The 12,886-nt window shown below is 42.9% G+C and overlaps 1 long non-coding RNA gene across 2 annotated transcripts; it reads left to right on the top strand.

Moving 5' to 3' along the window:
* The first annotated feature begins 488 nt into the window (after positions 1-488).
* On the top strand, positions 489-11,449 carry LOC128402854 (uncharacterized). 2 transcript variants are annotated; one of them, XR_008327788.1, is made up of 3 exons: positions 489-612; positions 8,680-8,793; positions 9,441-11,449. It is a non-coding gene; the product is annotated as an uncharacterized LOC128402854 (long non-coding RNA). The 2 variants fall into 2 exon arrangements; XR_008327789.1 differs by having other exon boundaries at positions 8,677-8,793.
* Positions 11,450-12,886: the final 1,437 nt, after the last annotated feature.

Below are 12,886 nucleotides of genomic sequence, written 5' to 3'. Positions count from 1 at the left end.
GGAAACCCAGCCAGATGGGCGGGGTATAAATAATAAATTATTATTATTATTCCTCCCCATATGCTTTGAGCTCTCTATCACACACACTGCCAAGTTGTCCCTCACTTACTGCCCTCAGAACCCTCCCTGCACTATGGTGGTCAAAGTGGTGTTCAGGGAATGTGTAGAAAATTCCGGAAACGTGCCCAATAGCAGGGCTGTTCTTATGTCAAATCCCCACTCAGCCATGAAGTGTTAATATTTTTTTTTAAATATAAAGCAATCTATAAGTCTAATACAGAGGTGGATAACTTGAGGCCCTCAGGCCAGAAGACACAGGGGAACCAGGCAGGCCCATTGGCCAACTGAGCGGCCTACTCCGAGTCCCCCGGTAGAGGCAAAGGGGGGCCCTTTGGTAATAATAATAATAATAATAATAATAATAATAATAATAATAATTTTTATTTATATCCTGCCCTCCCCAGCCGAAGCTGGGCTCAGAGTGGTAAATGGGCCTACAATTTCCCATCAGGCCCATTGGTTCGAGGCTCCTGCCCTCTGCAGTAGGAGGAAACAAGCTTACTCCATCTTCCATGTGACAGACCTTCAAATATCTAAAGATGGCTATCACAGGTAGGGAAAAGGTTATTGCACTCAGGTCAGGCTCTTAAATCCCCACACAGCCATGAAGCTCATTGGAGGACCATGAGCCAGTCACAGACTCTTAGCCGAATCTACCTCACAGGGTTGTCATGTGGATAAGTGCAGGTGGGCAGCCATGTTAAATATCAGACAGGCACCACCTGACCCTTATGTTTCCCTCCCCTTATGGTCTTGATTTATCGGCTACTTTTAAAACGAGGCTGCATTTTAAATTGCATTTTAACCTGTATTTTAAATTGGTCCCCCCCATTATGTTTTTTACTGTGATTTTATTGGTGTTAGCTGCCCTGAGCCCGGCTCTGGCCAGGGAGGGCGGGGTATAAATAAAATTATTATTATTATTATTATTATTATTATTATTATTATTATTATTATTATTATCTCTGTTGCCTTTCTGACTCCTCCTGAAGGCCTTCCTCTTCCAACACGGCTTTTAAGGAAACATCTTTCTCAGTCTGCCTCTGTATTGGAACAGGGTTTTTTTTTAATAGATTTTTTAGTGTGTTTGCTGCCCCGGGCTCCTTTGAGAGGGAGGGCAGGCTATACATTTAATGAATTGATGTGTACCGCCTTGAGCTCTTTGAAGGGAGAGCAAGATGGTTTATATAAGATACAGAGGAAGGGCATTGAATACCCCTGAAGACAATTTGCCTGGGAATTACATAGGCTGGAAAATTATCTAGGCAGATGTTGCAACCAGCTATTGTAAGAGGAAAACATCATCCTATTTTTCTCTCTGATGAACAGGTTTGGTGGGGGTTTTTGTTTCTTTTTTAAAAAAACTTTTAAAATTCAATAAAATAGAAACAAAAACCTTTAGAAAACAACAACACCCTGCCAAACCTATTCGTCCAAAGGCACAAGCAGAACCAAAGATGTAGGTTGTCGGTAATACAGTTTTGGCTTTCTTAAAAAGGGAGAGTTGTTGTTGCTCTCAAGTCTTGTTTGGGGGTTTCCTGCTGGTCCACCAGCAGGTCTCTTCTGACGTCCTTACAAATTTGGTTCATCAAACATCTTGCTGATTTTACTGCCCTGTCCCAATGAGCCGGGAATATCCTTCAGCTTCCCAGAAAGGGGTTAATAATTTTCTGAGATTTGGGTGAGAAAGGCTGGGGGGGCGCAAGGGGGGGGTAGAGAGATGGACGCCTGGCTTTGCTGGCAGCAGACAGTCCTTTGTCCAGGAGTCAGTGGCTGACGCCTTCTTCCTCAATATGAGGCCCCTCCTGGCTCCTGGACAAAGAGAAAGCGGGTTGATCCATCAGGCGCGGCTCCCAATTAGAAGAGCCCTGCTTGTGTTTGTCTTAACTTATTTTCTCCCCCTCCCCGCCCCCAGTTCGCCCTAGAGCGCCATTGTCCCCGTCTGTTATCTCCCAATTAACAGCAATTGCACACTCAAGGAGAGCCAGCCTTTGTCTGAGGTCATCTATCTGGGGTGGACGGACAATGTCTGTATCTGTGTGTGTCTGCACAGGCCTATCTTGTGCACTGATTAATTTTACTGAAAAATATTTTTAAAGCAACCCTGGCTGAGATGTTTTGCTGCTGGGGGCAAAGCAATGGTGCACCCTCCCTCCTTGCAATTCAAGGTGCACCGTCCCCAAGCTATTTTAGCACCTGAGACGGAAAAATCCCACAAGTTCCTCTCCTCCTGGAGAGCTGCTGCCAGTCAGTGTTGACAATACTGAGCTAGGTGGACTCAGGGCAGCTTCCTTTGCTCCTAGAGAAAATTCATTGCTGTTGGGCCTTTTTTAATAGAAAGGCAAGGAGTAGAGGTATTAAATAAAACTCAACTTTCAGGGTGGCATGAGAGTTCCCTTGAATTCTTTCCAGCCTTTATTTTGAGGCTTCCATTTCAGGCTTGAACTATGTCTCTATCACATTTAGCCTTTCTAGGATGCATAAACATCCTAAGATCAACTGAATGATTCTGGCTACCATGATCTGCAAGGGGAGATCAAACCTGATACCATCCATCGTCCAGTGAAGAAGAAACTGCTCTGGTGCTTGCTTTCCTCTTCCCTCCCTAGTCCTTTTCCTCTTGTGTTGTGTCTATCAAGCACCAACATTAATAGTGATAATGATACCTAGTACAGAGTAAGTCCCATTGGACTTACTTCTGAGTAAACCTGCTTAGAATTACCTTGTTAGTCTGTGAGGTCCAAGCATTGCAGGACCTGTGTACGTTTTCCTTTTCATCTCCTCCCATTGCTGCCAGCTGTATAATTAAAGTAGTTGCACCAATGCTGCCAAGCTCTTCACAAGTTATTAATAAGGTCACGGAGGTTAAGATACTTCAAGGTCTCTTTTTGCTGTGCTCTTCTCTTTCTTTTAAAGGCACTCATTAGAGGATGAGTGACTGATGGGTGCTTCAAGTGACTGGGAATTGATTTCAGAAGAGCTGACAAAAGGGGTGCCTTCATTCAAGACGGCATCTATTTATCCATCAATAACATTTGTGTCCTTCCTTCAAGAAGCTCAGCATGGCATGTGTGAGGATTGCCCTATTTTTATCTTCCCAACAGCCCTGGGAGGTAGGCCAGGCAAGGGAGAGCACCAGTTGACAAGCTTCATGGCTGCATAGGAATCTGAACCCAGTTCACATTTCCCGAAACGATATGCAAACCGAAATGCGGGTATCCTTTGAAATAGGCACTACTCTGAATTTTGCAATGCTGTTTCCTGACCAAATTTATGTGCAAAAATGCATATATTAGGGGGAAGTGCATGAAATGCACATTTTTATGAAAATAACATACAGCTTTCTTTCTACAACTGTGACTATATTGTATTTTAATTTTTGTCAACCTTCCCTGGAATTAAATTTTGATGAAGACAGTACTGAAAAGTTTTAAATAAATAAAACATTTATCCCCAGAGTACAGATGGAAAACTGAGGCTGAGAGATAGTAGCTTGCTTTGGGCTCCTTCAGGAATTAATGAGTAAGGTTCGAACCAGGCCTTTCCTGGGTCATAACTCATTCTCTTAACCACGACAGTATATCAGGTCACTGTGGATTTAGGAGTGTTTTCTTACAGACCAACACAGCTGCCTTTGTTTTTGCTTTTGTTTTTGCCTTATATATACACGGTGCCTCCCTATTAAAAGACTGCGCTAACCATGGTTGAAAACCCAAAGCATGGCTTGAATTTCCAAATGCACCAGGAAACTGTGGTGGAGAGCTATCTGGCCGCTTTTGCCCTTCCATGTGCTTACAACTCCTGTTTCTATAGCACAGTGGTCTCCACAAATTGAGTAAGTCAAAACCATTTTTTTTGCAATTTAGACACCCCCCCTTTAGCTGCAACTTGGCACAGTGTCTGTGCGGAGCCGGCAGTGCAGGTGGTGTGAACCTTTTCAGTCTGAGGGGCAACTTTCCGGGGAGCACTTGTTAGCAGTGGGCACAACTAGAGGAAACCTAGGCAGAGTAACAAACGTACATTCTATTCTTTTGCACAACAGGCTAGTTCAGGGTTTACCAAACTTGAGTCTCCAGCTGTTTTTGGACCAAAATTCCCTTCATCCCTGAGCACCGGTCCTGCTAGCTAGGGATGATGGGTTGTAGTCCCTGGGCTAGTTTATACACACACTTGCAAAGCACTCCTTATTCTCCATCTAGACAAGCAAGAAGCACCATCAGAACTCAAAGACATATTCTGGTTGTGCAAAAGCATTCAAGGTGCAAAGGCACTTAAGGGTGTGCCTTGAGGAGAATTCTGTGGGTCAAAGAGAGAGACCTGGATAGTTGCATTTGGGCTCCTGGGCCTGAGGTTTCCCACCTCTTCTGTAATGGTAGAAGATTGACCTTCCCTTCTGGCTCAACTTCCTTTGTTCCTTTGCTCAGTTGTAGAGCATCTGCTTTGCACACAGAAGGGTCAGTCCCTGCTTATCTTCAAGTTAGGACTGCCTGAAATTCCGCTGCTAGCCAGTGTAGACAATACTGAGCCAAATAGACCAACTTGGTATAAGGCAGCTTCCTATGTGCCTATCTCTTGTGACTGCACAACACCCAAAATTCCTGCTGGCTCCCCATCATCACAGCTGCATGCTGGCAGTGAGGTGGGGAAGAGCCAAGAGGCGCAGGAGCCCAGTACAAATGTTGTTTAAAAAGCTGCTTTTCCCAGGATCATTTAAAAAGCACACACATTAATTTGTTGGGGTTTCTTCTTCTTCTTCTGAACATGTCCAGATTGTTGTTCTTTCCCACGGCCTCATAAGGCGAAACTGGAAATTCTGAGGGAGGAAATATATGTGTGTATCTGTTCCATGAAATGCTTCCTCTTGTCAGGAACATTTGACTATATTCATATCTTAACTGAGTCTCTGGAAATGAGAGTTTTTTCTTTTATCTGCTTGACGATACTGTCAGAGCTCATCTAATTTATAAACAGTTCCTGATGTAACGGAAGGTTAAGGAAGTAAAATATTATTTCACACTCCACCATCTCCCCCCAGGACTCCAAAGTCCTCCCATCGCAGCGTGCTTTATTTTTAATATTGTCTTTAAAAAACACTTATTTTTTCATATTTAGTTGCTGTGTATAATCACAGGAATCGTAGGTTACCTTTCCCACAACTACATTCCCAACACCTTTAACAAACTACAGTTCCCCACATCCTTTGGGGGAAGCCATGTGCTTTCAATGTACAGTGTGCACAGAGCCTTAAGCACATTTTTTATTTAGCTGTATGCTGCTTTTCCAAGGTGGGCCATGTCCAAAGTGGCAATAAATATTTGAGCTTGTATCCAATGACATACCTACTCAGAACAGACCCATGGAAATGAATGGACCTGACTAACCCAGGCCTATTGATTTCAGCTGGTTTACTCTTAGTATGGCTTAGTTTGATACAACCCTATATAAATAATCAAACCACAGCATCGTATATGAACGTTACCAAAATATGGAGAGGGGTATTCATTCTTATGTACAGAAAACATTTGGAACAGCTGGATACCAGTTTGACAGATGGTTCGTTATTAGTTTTTATTTATTTCATCAATTTGTACAACACTTTGGTCATAGTTGTCTCTCAGTGGTGACGGCATTGACTACAGATGCTGTTTAAGCAGGAGAAACTGTAACCAAGATCTTGGGGTTGGAACTCTGCCCAAGTGCCCTCCAAGCCATGTCTCTTCAGCATCCCTGCTTTGAATCCTCCCCGAATGCTTTTGCATGACTGGAGTGCCTCAGTGAACTGTGATAATGCCTCTTGCTTCCTGTATGGAGAGATGGGGGTATTGCCTTGAAACCTGACTTTTCCATGGCTGGAAGGTAGTCTGCCCTCCATTGCCCCACCCACTTTTGCATGTAGCCACACCTACTTTTGCATGTGTTCCCACCCACCAATGGCATGCAACCGCCGGAAGGTTGCCCACAATGGAACTCAGCCCCCAGTCTGAAAAGGGCTTCCCCTACCCCTACTTTAGAGCAATAATGGTCACTGAGTTTGTAGCCCTAGTGAACAGGCCAAAAAATGCAGATACTCATGAGGAGTACTCACAAGTGATCTGAAGGACAGGCATAGCCCACATGAGATTAGAAGCCAGCCTTAATCTAGGAAGATTGTGCAGGAAGAATGATGTCTCTGTCATGAAAGCAGGGCAAAGAGTGGTTTCTTGCTGTCTTGTGTGTTAGTGATTCAGTGATTCAGAATTCAGTGTAGGTTATTGATTTGATTTTCTATCTGTTGTTTGTAAAATTCATCTAAATAGAATGAATGCACAGAAAATGGTCAGAAACATCTAGGTTATTTTTAAAAAATCATTTGCTTAACATTATTTATTGACATTTCCAAGGAAATTTAAAGAATCTCTCTCTCTCTGTCTCTTTCTCCTAGCATTATGTTTACAGAAAATGCTTGTAGGTTAAGGATACAATACCTTTAAGCCTTATGTGAAACATAAGTGGAGAAAACCGTACTGTAAAGGCCTGCCTAAAGAATATTTTTTTAGAGACATTCTGCCAAACTGGGTGTAGGTGGAACCATTTTACAGCCTGCTACTCTAAAGGCCAACCAAACTTCCAAGATGTGGGGAACCCCCAGAAATGCCCCATCAGTGGATCTTGGTGGTCGAGGTGGAATATAAGGGTACCCCAATCAGTCCTCTTAACCTAGATTTTGTCAGGCTTACAAAAATTGTAAAGCCAAAAGCAATGACCCTTCCTGTTTGAATCCTAATTTGTTAGGATTGGGGCTCTGCAAATAACCTAATGTACCCACCCCCTGGAGACATCAGGACTGATGAGGAAGCCCACCTTTAGGTGGCGCACTTGGGTAATTTTTGACTCTGGGCTAATTTTTGGAGGGGAATCCTCTTTAAATAATTATTTGTATTATTACTTCAAAATTATTACTCCCCGGAGAGGCTCGCCTGTTGCCTTCATTGCATATCTTTCGGCGCCAGGCACAAAACATTTCTTTTCACCCAGGCCTTTGGCTGATTAAACAATCTACAGCCTTTAAATGTCTCTCTCTCTATGTGTGTTACTGTTTGTTACGTATTTTGTGTTCTTATATAGCAAACCGCCCTGTGATCTTCAGATGAAGGGTGGTATAGAAATTAAACAAACAAATGATAAAAATGTGGGTCTGTGGCTTTTCCTGCCAAGGTGACAGAGGGCAGAGCTGCGTGCTCTGTGCCACCTAGCCTGTATCCCTTAAGGTGCGGAGGATGCCATCCTGTTGCCAGTGTTGATAGCGCCAGAGCTCAGAGGTTGAGCAATCGCTTTGTATGCAGAAGGTCCCAGGTTTGATCCCCAGCATCTCCAGGCAGATTTGAGAATGTCCCCTGCCCGAAAGCTTGGGGAGCAGCTGCCAATCAGTGTTGGCAATACTGAAGGAGATGAACAGATGGTCTGAGTCAGGGTAAAGCAGCTTTCTGTGGTCCGTAAAAGTAAGATGCAACTGTTAGAATGGTTGGCTTCTTTATGTGGAATGGAGCGGGTAGGAAAATGCCTCTGCGTTCAAGCTTTATTATGATGTACTGTCAAATGTCTCCTCGGGAACCAGGGTGAAGCTTCCAGACCTGCATGAGGGTTAATGGAGGCAGTGGTGGGAAGACAAGGAACAGAAATGCTACGATCTTCAAGTCAAGGTCTCCTAAATTTCATATCTATCCTCTCCTGGCTGGGGAAAAAAAGATTTGGTTACATAACACCCCACCCCCATTCCTAGTAGAACTAGGCAAATAAAAACCAGATCCCATTATTCTGATTATATACTTTCTGTTTTGTTTTATTTAGCAAACTTTGCTGCTGATCCTTCTGTATAAAGAAACACTCGCTAACCATTGCTCCTTTCTCAATGTGTTTGGCGGCTCTCTAAACGAAGTTTTAATTTCTGCAGTCCCGTTTTCAAATGGCTGATAGGAAAAAGGATTTTTTTTTTTTTGCTAACAACATTAAAGCTTGGCGTTTCAGTTTTCAAAGGCTGAGTTTTGCTTCTTGTTTAATAACCTTTCTGTGCGGGCGTTTTAAAACTCTGTCGTGCTTTTTGCAATCTCAAAGGACAGAGGGTAGCAATGGTCAGGTAATTTTGCATCCTGCCACCAGATGTCGCCCAATGTCAAAATCCAGATTGACAGAACCTCCCGTTGAAAACAGGTTAGCAAATTACATCGCTATTGTATCTCTCCGGATTTATGTAAACTCTTAAGAAAACAAGGGTGCTCTTTTGGAGCACGGAGCGCGCTTTTACCACCCAGTAGCCCATACAGTTAGGCTGCAATCCTATACCCAGTCTTCTGGAAATAAGCAAAGCTCAATTGAGCTCAAAGGGAATTACCTTTGAGTAGATATAGGACTGTGCTGCTGGAATGCTGGGTGAATTTATTTATTTTATTTTATTTAAAAACAAAACAAAAGAAAGCCTCGAAATGGGTTACAAGAAGAGTAAATCAATAAAATTATCAGTAAAAAAACACTTAAAAGCATTCAAAGAATAATAAAAATTGGCAATAAACAGAGATTAAAACACATGTAAACATTCTGCATCTTCTCTGGGCAGGCTTGTCTAAACAAAAATGCTTTTAGCAGGTGATGGAAAGAGTACCAGGAAAGTTCCTTCCTGACAGGTGACACCTGAAACAGTGTTAGTTCTGCAGATCGAAGCAGTCAAGTGGATGTATATGGGGCAAGGTGGTTTCACAGGTAAACCTGGTCTCCAGTTGTTAATAGAAACTCACAGAAACACTTTAAACTTGGCCTGGCAGCAAATCAGCAGCCATGGCATCGCAGTACAGGTGTTGTATGCTGGCAGAGTCTTACACCTGCTAGCAATTATGCTGCAGCATTCTGCATTAACTGTAGGCTCCAGATCAAGCAAAAGGCCCACATAGTGCACATTGCAGTAGTCCAGTCTTTTTTCTTTTTGCAGTAGTCTAGTCTCTCCCCGCCCCCCCTTTTTTAAAGAAAGCATCCAGTGCAAGAACCGCTGTGACTGGTCTGGAAGTGGATAAATACGAACTTATCTTATTTTCTCTGCCTCTCACTCTCTCCTGCATCTGAAATGGTTCAAGTATGCTGTTGTTTAGAACTTCTTTCTATATTTAGAGTTGTTGTTTTTAAGTGTTTCACATGCAATTGTTTTAAATTGTTTTCATAAAGATGTAACTATTTTATATATGACATATTCTTAATGACTAATAACATTATATGTAAATCTATACCCGAGATGCTGGTTTAGAAGGCAGTTAATAAATCAATGATAAATATAATATTGTAAATCACTTCAAAATGCCTCCTGGGAAGCAAATAATAAATGAAATTCTTGTCATTGTTATTGTTATTATTCACAGCTTCCTGTGTTCCTAAGAAGGTCACAGAGGGGATGGATTGTTCCTCTTTGACATTGGACTTCAATGTTGCTTATTCTGATGCTGCAAAGCCAATTTTTATTTTCTTACGAACACTGCCTTCCATATTAATCAAGAGATCCCATAAACAGAAGAAATGCATTACACCAACCTTCAATATTTTGAAAGTACCCTGTAGGTATGATTTATTATGGGTTTTTTTCCTGCAGCTCTGAAAACTACCTGCACAGGTGAGGGGAATAAAAACACAGCCAACCTGTTTAATTGTGCATTCAACCCAATTTGCTTCCGTGGTGCTTGATTGATGCTTGCCCTTTGTAGAGCATTTGTTCTGATTTATTTCAGGGGAGGGCATGCAGTAAGGAACATTCACCCTGATTTGTTTGCAGAGGTTATACACCTTCCCATCAACTGATCATCATCCCACTCTTTTTAGTGCATTGTCTGGTCAATTTCCTATCCACAAAAAAAAAAGTTAATTTGTTATATTGGAGAGGCCACCCACTTTATAACTTCACAAATTATAAATTTCCAATATCTAACTGAACGCACATCGAATAACGTGACCATCTTACAGCAGCCACAGTGTACGGATTGCCTTGGCTGGATCTGAACTCAGGGCCACCTATTCCAGGACTCCGTTGCCAACTGTGGCCAGCCAGATGCTTCAAGGAAGCCCACAAGCCAGGGCCTCGCCCCTCTTGCCTGCTCTTGATACCCAGCACTCTGAATTTTACAGCCTCTGCTTTGCAGAAATCTGCCTGCCCTGCTTGCATAAAAGCAAAGCACCCATATATATTTAAATAATGTCCGCCGGGAATGTTGGTGATCCCACCACTAGGGGGAGTGTGTCCTTCTCCCACAATTTCCATCATATTACTCTTAGTTTCACTCCTTAGCAACTTGCCGTTGTGCGGCAAATTAGCATCACCACCGACAAAATGCTTTAGCAAAGAAAGTAGTTTTTGTTTGCTGTCAGGCTCATGCTTTAATCCTGAGTGGTTGGATTCTGTATTTAAAAGCTAGAATTGAGGCAGGGCAGTAGAGAAACCGCCTAAGACAGAAAAACTAAAAATAGCAGTCTTCCCCTATGACAGTAAAAATATCCTAATAAATAAGTTTTGCTGTCTGTTTACAGCAGCCCCAAAATCTGACAATTGAGTTAGGCAGACTAATGGTAAGGCCAGCTCTTGTCAGATTCTCGCCTTGGGGTGAAGCTACAAGTTCAGCTGGACTTACATAATTTTAAGGGTCTGCAGCTGCTGCAGAAGAGTGCTTGCTGCATTTTGGTAAAAGAGGGATGAGTGTACTCCCAGTGTCGTCAGACTCCAACTCCCATCAGCTTCACCCAGAATGTGCAATGGTCAGGGGTGATGGGAGTCAATTGTCATTGATTTATGTGGTGTTTCATGGATCAACATAAGCAAATATATGTCACAGTCCCCTAGCAGCATACAATCTAATGTTGACAGCAAAATGAGACAGAAATACCATAAGCGGTAGGTGGGAAGGAAGAAGGAGGATTAACAAAGGATGGAGATGACATTGAGAGCTTTGTTTTGTATTTTTGCTTTGTTTCAAAAACAGCATTATACTTCCAGCCAATTGTCCTTCATAAGCATATTAGCCAAGAATGTTTGGGGATATCTTGGTAATTTTTCCATTAAAGCGCTCTCCCAGATCTGGAGGTACCAATATACTCTCTGTTTGATTTGTTTTCAGTGTGTTATTAGCAGTGCTTTTTTTTCCTTAAAAAATATTTAGGAGTACTCTCATTTTCCTACTCATATTGAAATACTACCCGTCAATGAGGCCAAACTTAGATTTACAAAATGTTTAGGGGCATGCGTACCCCCAGAAAAAAAGCACTGGTTATTAGTATGTGTCATTTGAACAGTTTGGGTGGCATTTTATTTATTTACGTTCATGGAAATGCTGCTTAGGGGTTTGATTGAAGAGGCTGATCTCTTAAATAAGTAACTAAAGGAATGCGTATCATAAATAAAATAAATAAAAAACACAAAGTCCTGGCTGTTCTGACCACAGTGCGCAGGCTGAGGGTCACATTCTGGCTTTAAGCTTTGCAGCAAAAGTCGGAGAGAGATGGCCTTATTCTCCAAAGCTTTCCTGCCGTCCACCACAGCCACTGCCACCACCAAACGTCTCCCTGCAGCTTCTCTGGAGCCTAGCAGTCCTTCTCCTCCTCTGCCTGTGCTATCTGCAAACGGGGGCAGATCAACTACAACCCCTTTCGAGATTAGACGCATATATATATATATATATCTATTTGTCTGTTTCTCCTTCCCAAAAGGCTTGAGCAAGCGAGTGAGTTTGGCGCAGGGTCTGCTGCAGACTCATTGGCACCGCAGCTCTGATTGCTTTGGGTAACCTTTCCCCCTTTTTCCTTCTGGAAGCTTCTTGTGAAGGTTTATGCAGTGTTTTTAACAGGAGAGGTGGGGAAGAGTCCATCTCCACCTCCTCCAACCAATTAAATCGGCAAATGCATGAAAATCTGGCCAGCATTTCCAACCAATTTATCTGCAGGATTTCTGGGAATGCCGCTGGTCAAGGTGACATTTACAAGCATGCACCCCTTTTTCCAGACCCAACATGGGTTCCCTGCCCTTTTAAGGCTCTGATCCACAGCCCCCTACTCTTTGGCCCTTATTTCTCACTATACCTGTGACCTTCTCACCTCTGTGTCTATTAACCATAGCTGCTTAAAACTCCCCGCTTTCCTTAAATTGCTCTGCCCGCTGTCTCTTGCCGCTCTCTGGCCTGATCCAGCATTATGTGTGGGATGAACAGATGACTAACCAAAAGGTGTATGAAAACCTGAAATCATACCAGGATGAATGTTCATTGTCACATTTATTTGCCTGTTTGTGCTCCTGGTATGCTTACTGTTTCAATATTTTGCATTTGTTCATTAGCAGTTTGTTTGCCACCTCAGGGGTTTATGAACGGGAAAAGCTTGGGTGCTAATATTTTGATAAATAAAAGCAAATAATCAAGGAAACAGATGTTAAGAGGATATTTTGAGGCAGGCAGGGGGTAGGAAAAGTCCAGAAACAGACCTCACTTCTGGCATCTCAGGTGGAAAAACCTCCTGCTGTCTTGTTGCTTCTCATGGACCAAAGCACCACGTAAACAGCAGGATCTGATGTGGAATAGCAGGAACTTGAGGATGTTACTTTCCCAAGAGAGTTGAGTTCTTCTGGCAGAGAATCACAGAAGAAGCTTATGCAGGTGTGAGTGGGGGGAGCAGTATTCACCCTTTCACTCATCTCCTGCTAGTCTGGCTCCCCCCCACACTTTCTTGCACTCAGAATGGTCAAAGGTGGTCCACAAGATCCTCAGTCTCAGGCCAAAACCCTGAGCTCTGGGAGCTCTCTGTCTTCCAGACCTTCATGTGAAGGGTCGTAGCT

Source organism: Podarcis raffonei, chromosome 15, assembly GCF_027172205.1.
Source record: "Podarcis raffonei isolate rPodRaf1 chromosome 15, rPodRaf1.pri, whole genome shotgun sequence".
Classification (NCBI taxonomy): domain Eukaryota; kingdom Metazoa; phylum Chordata; class Lepidosauria; order Squamata; family Lacertidae; genus Podarcis; species Podarcis raffonei.
The sequence above is the reverse complement of the archived record's forward strand: the minus strand, read 5'-3'. Positions and strand labels throughout refer to the sequence as shown.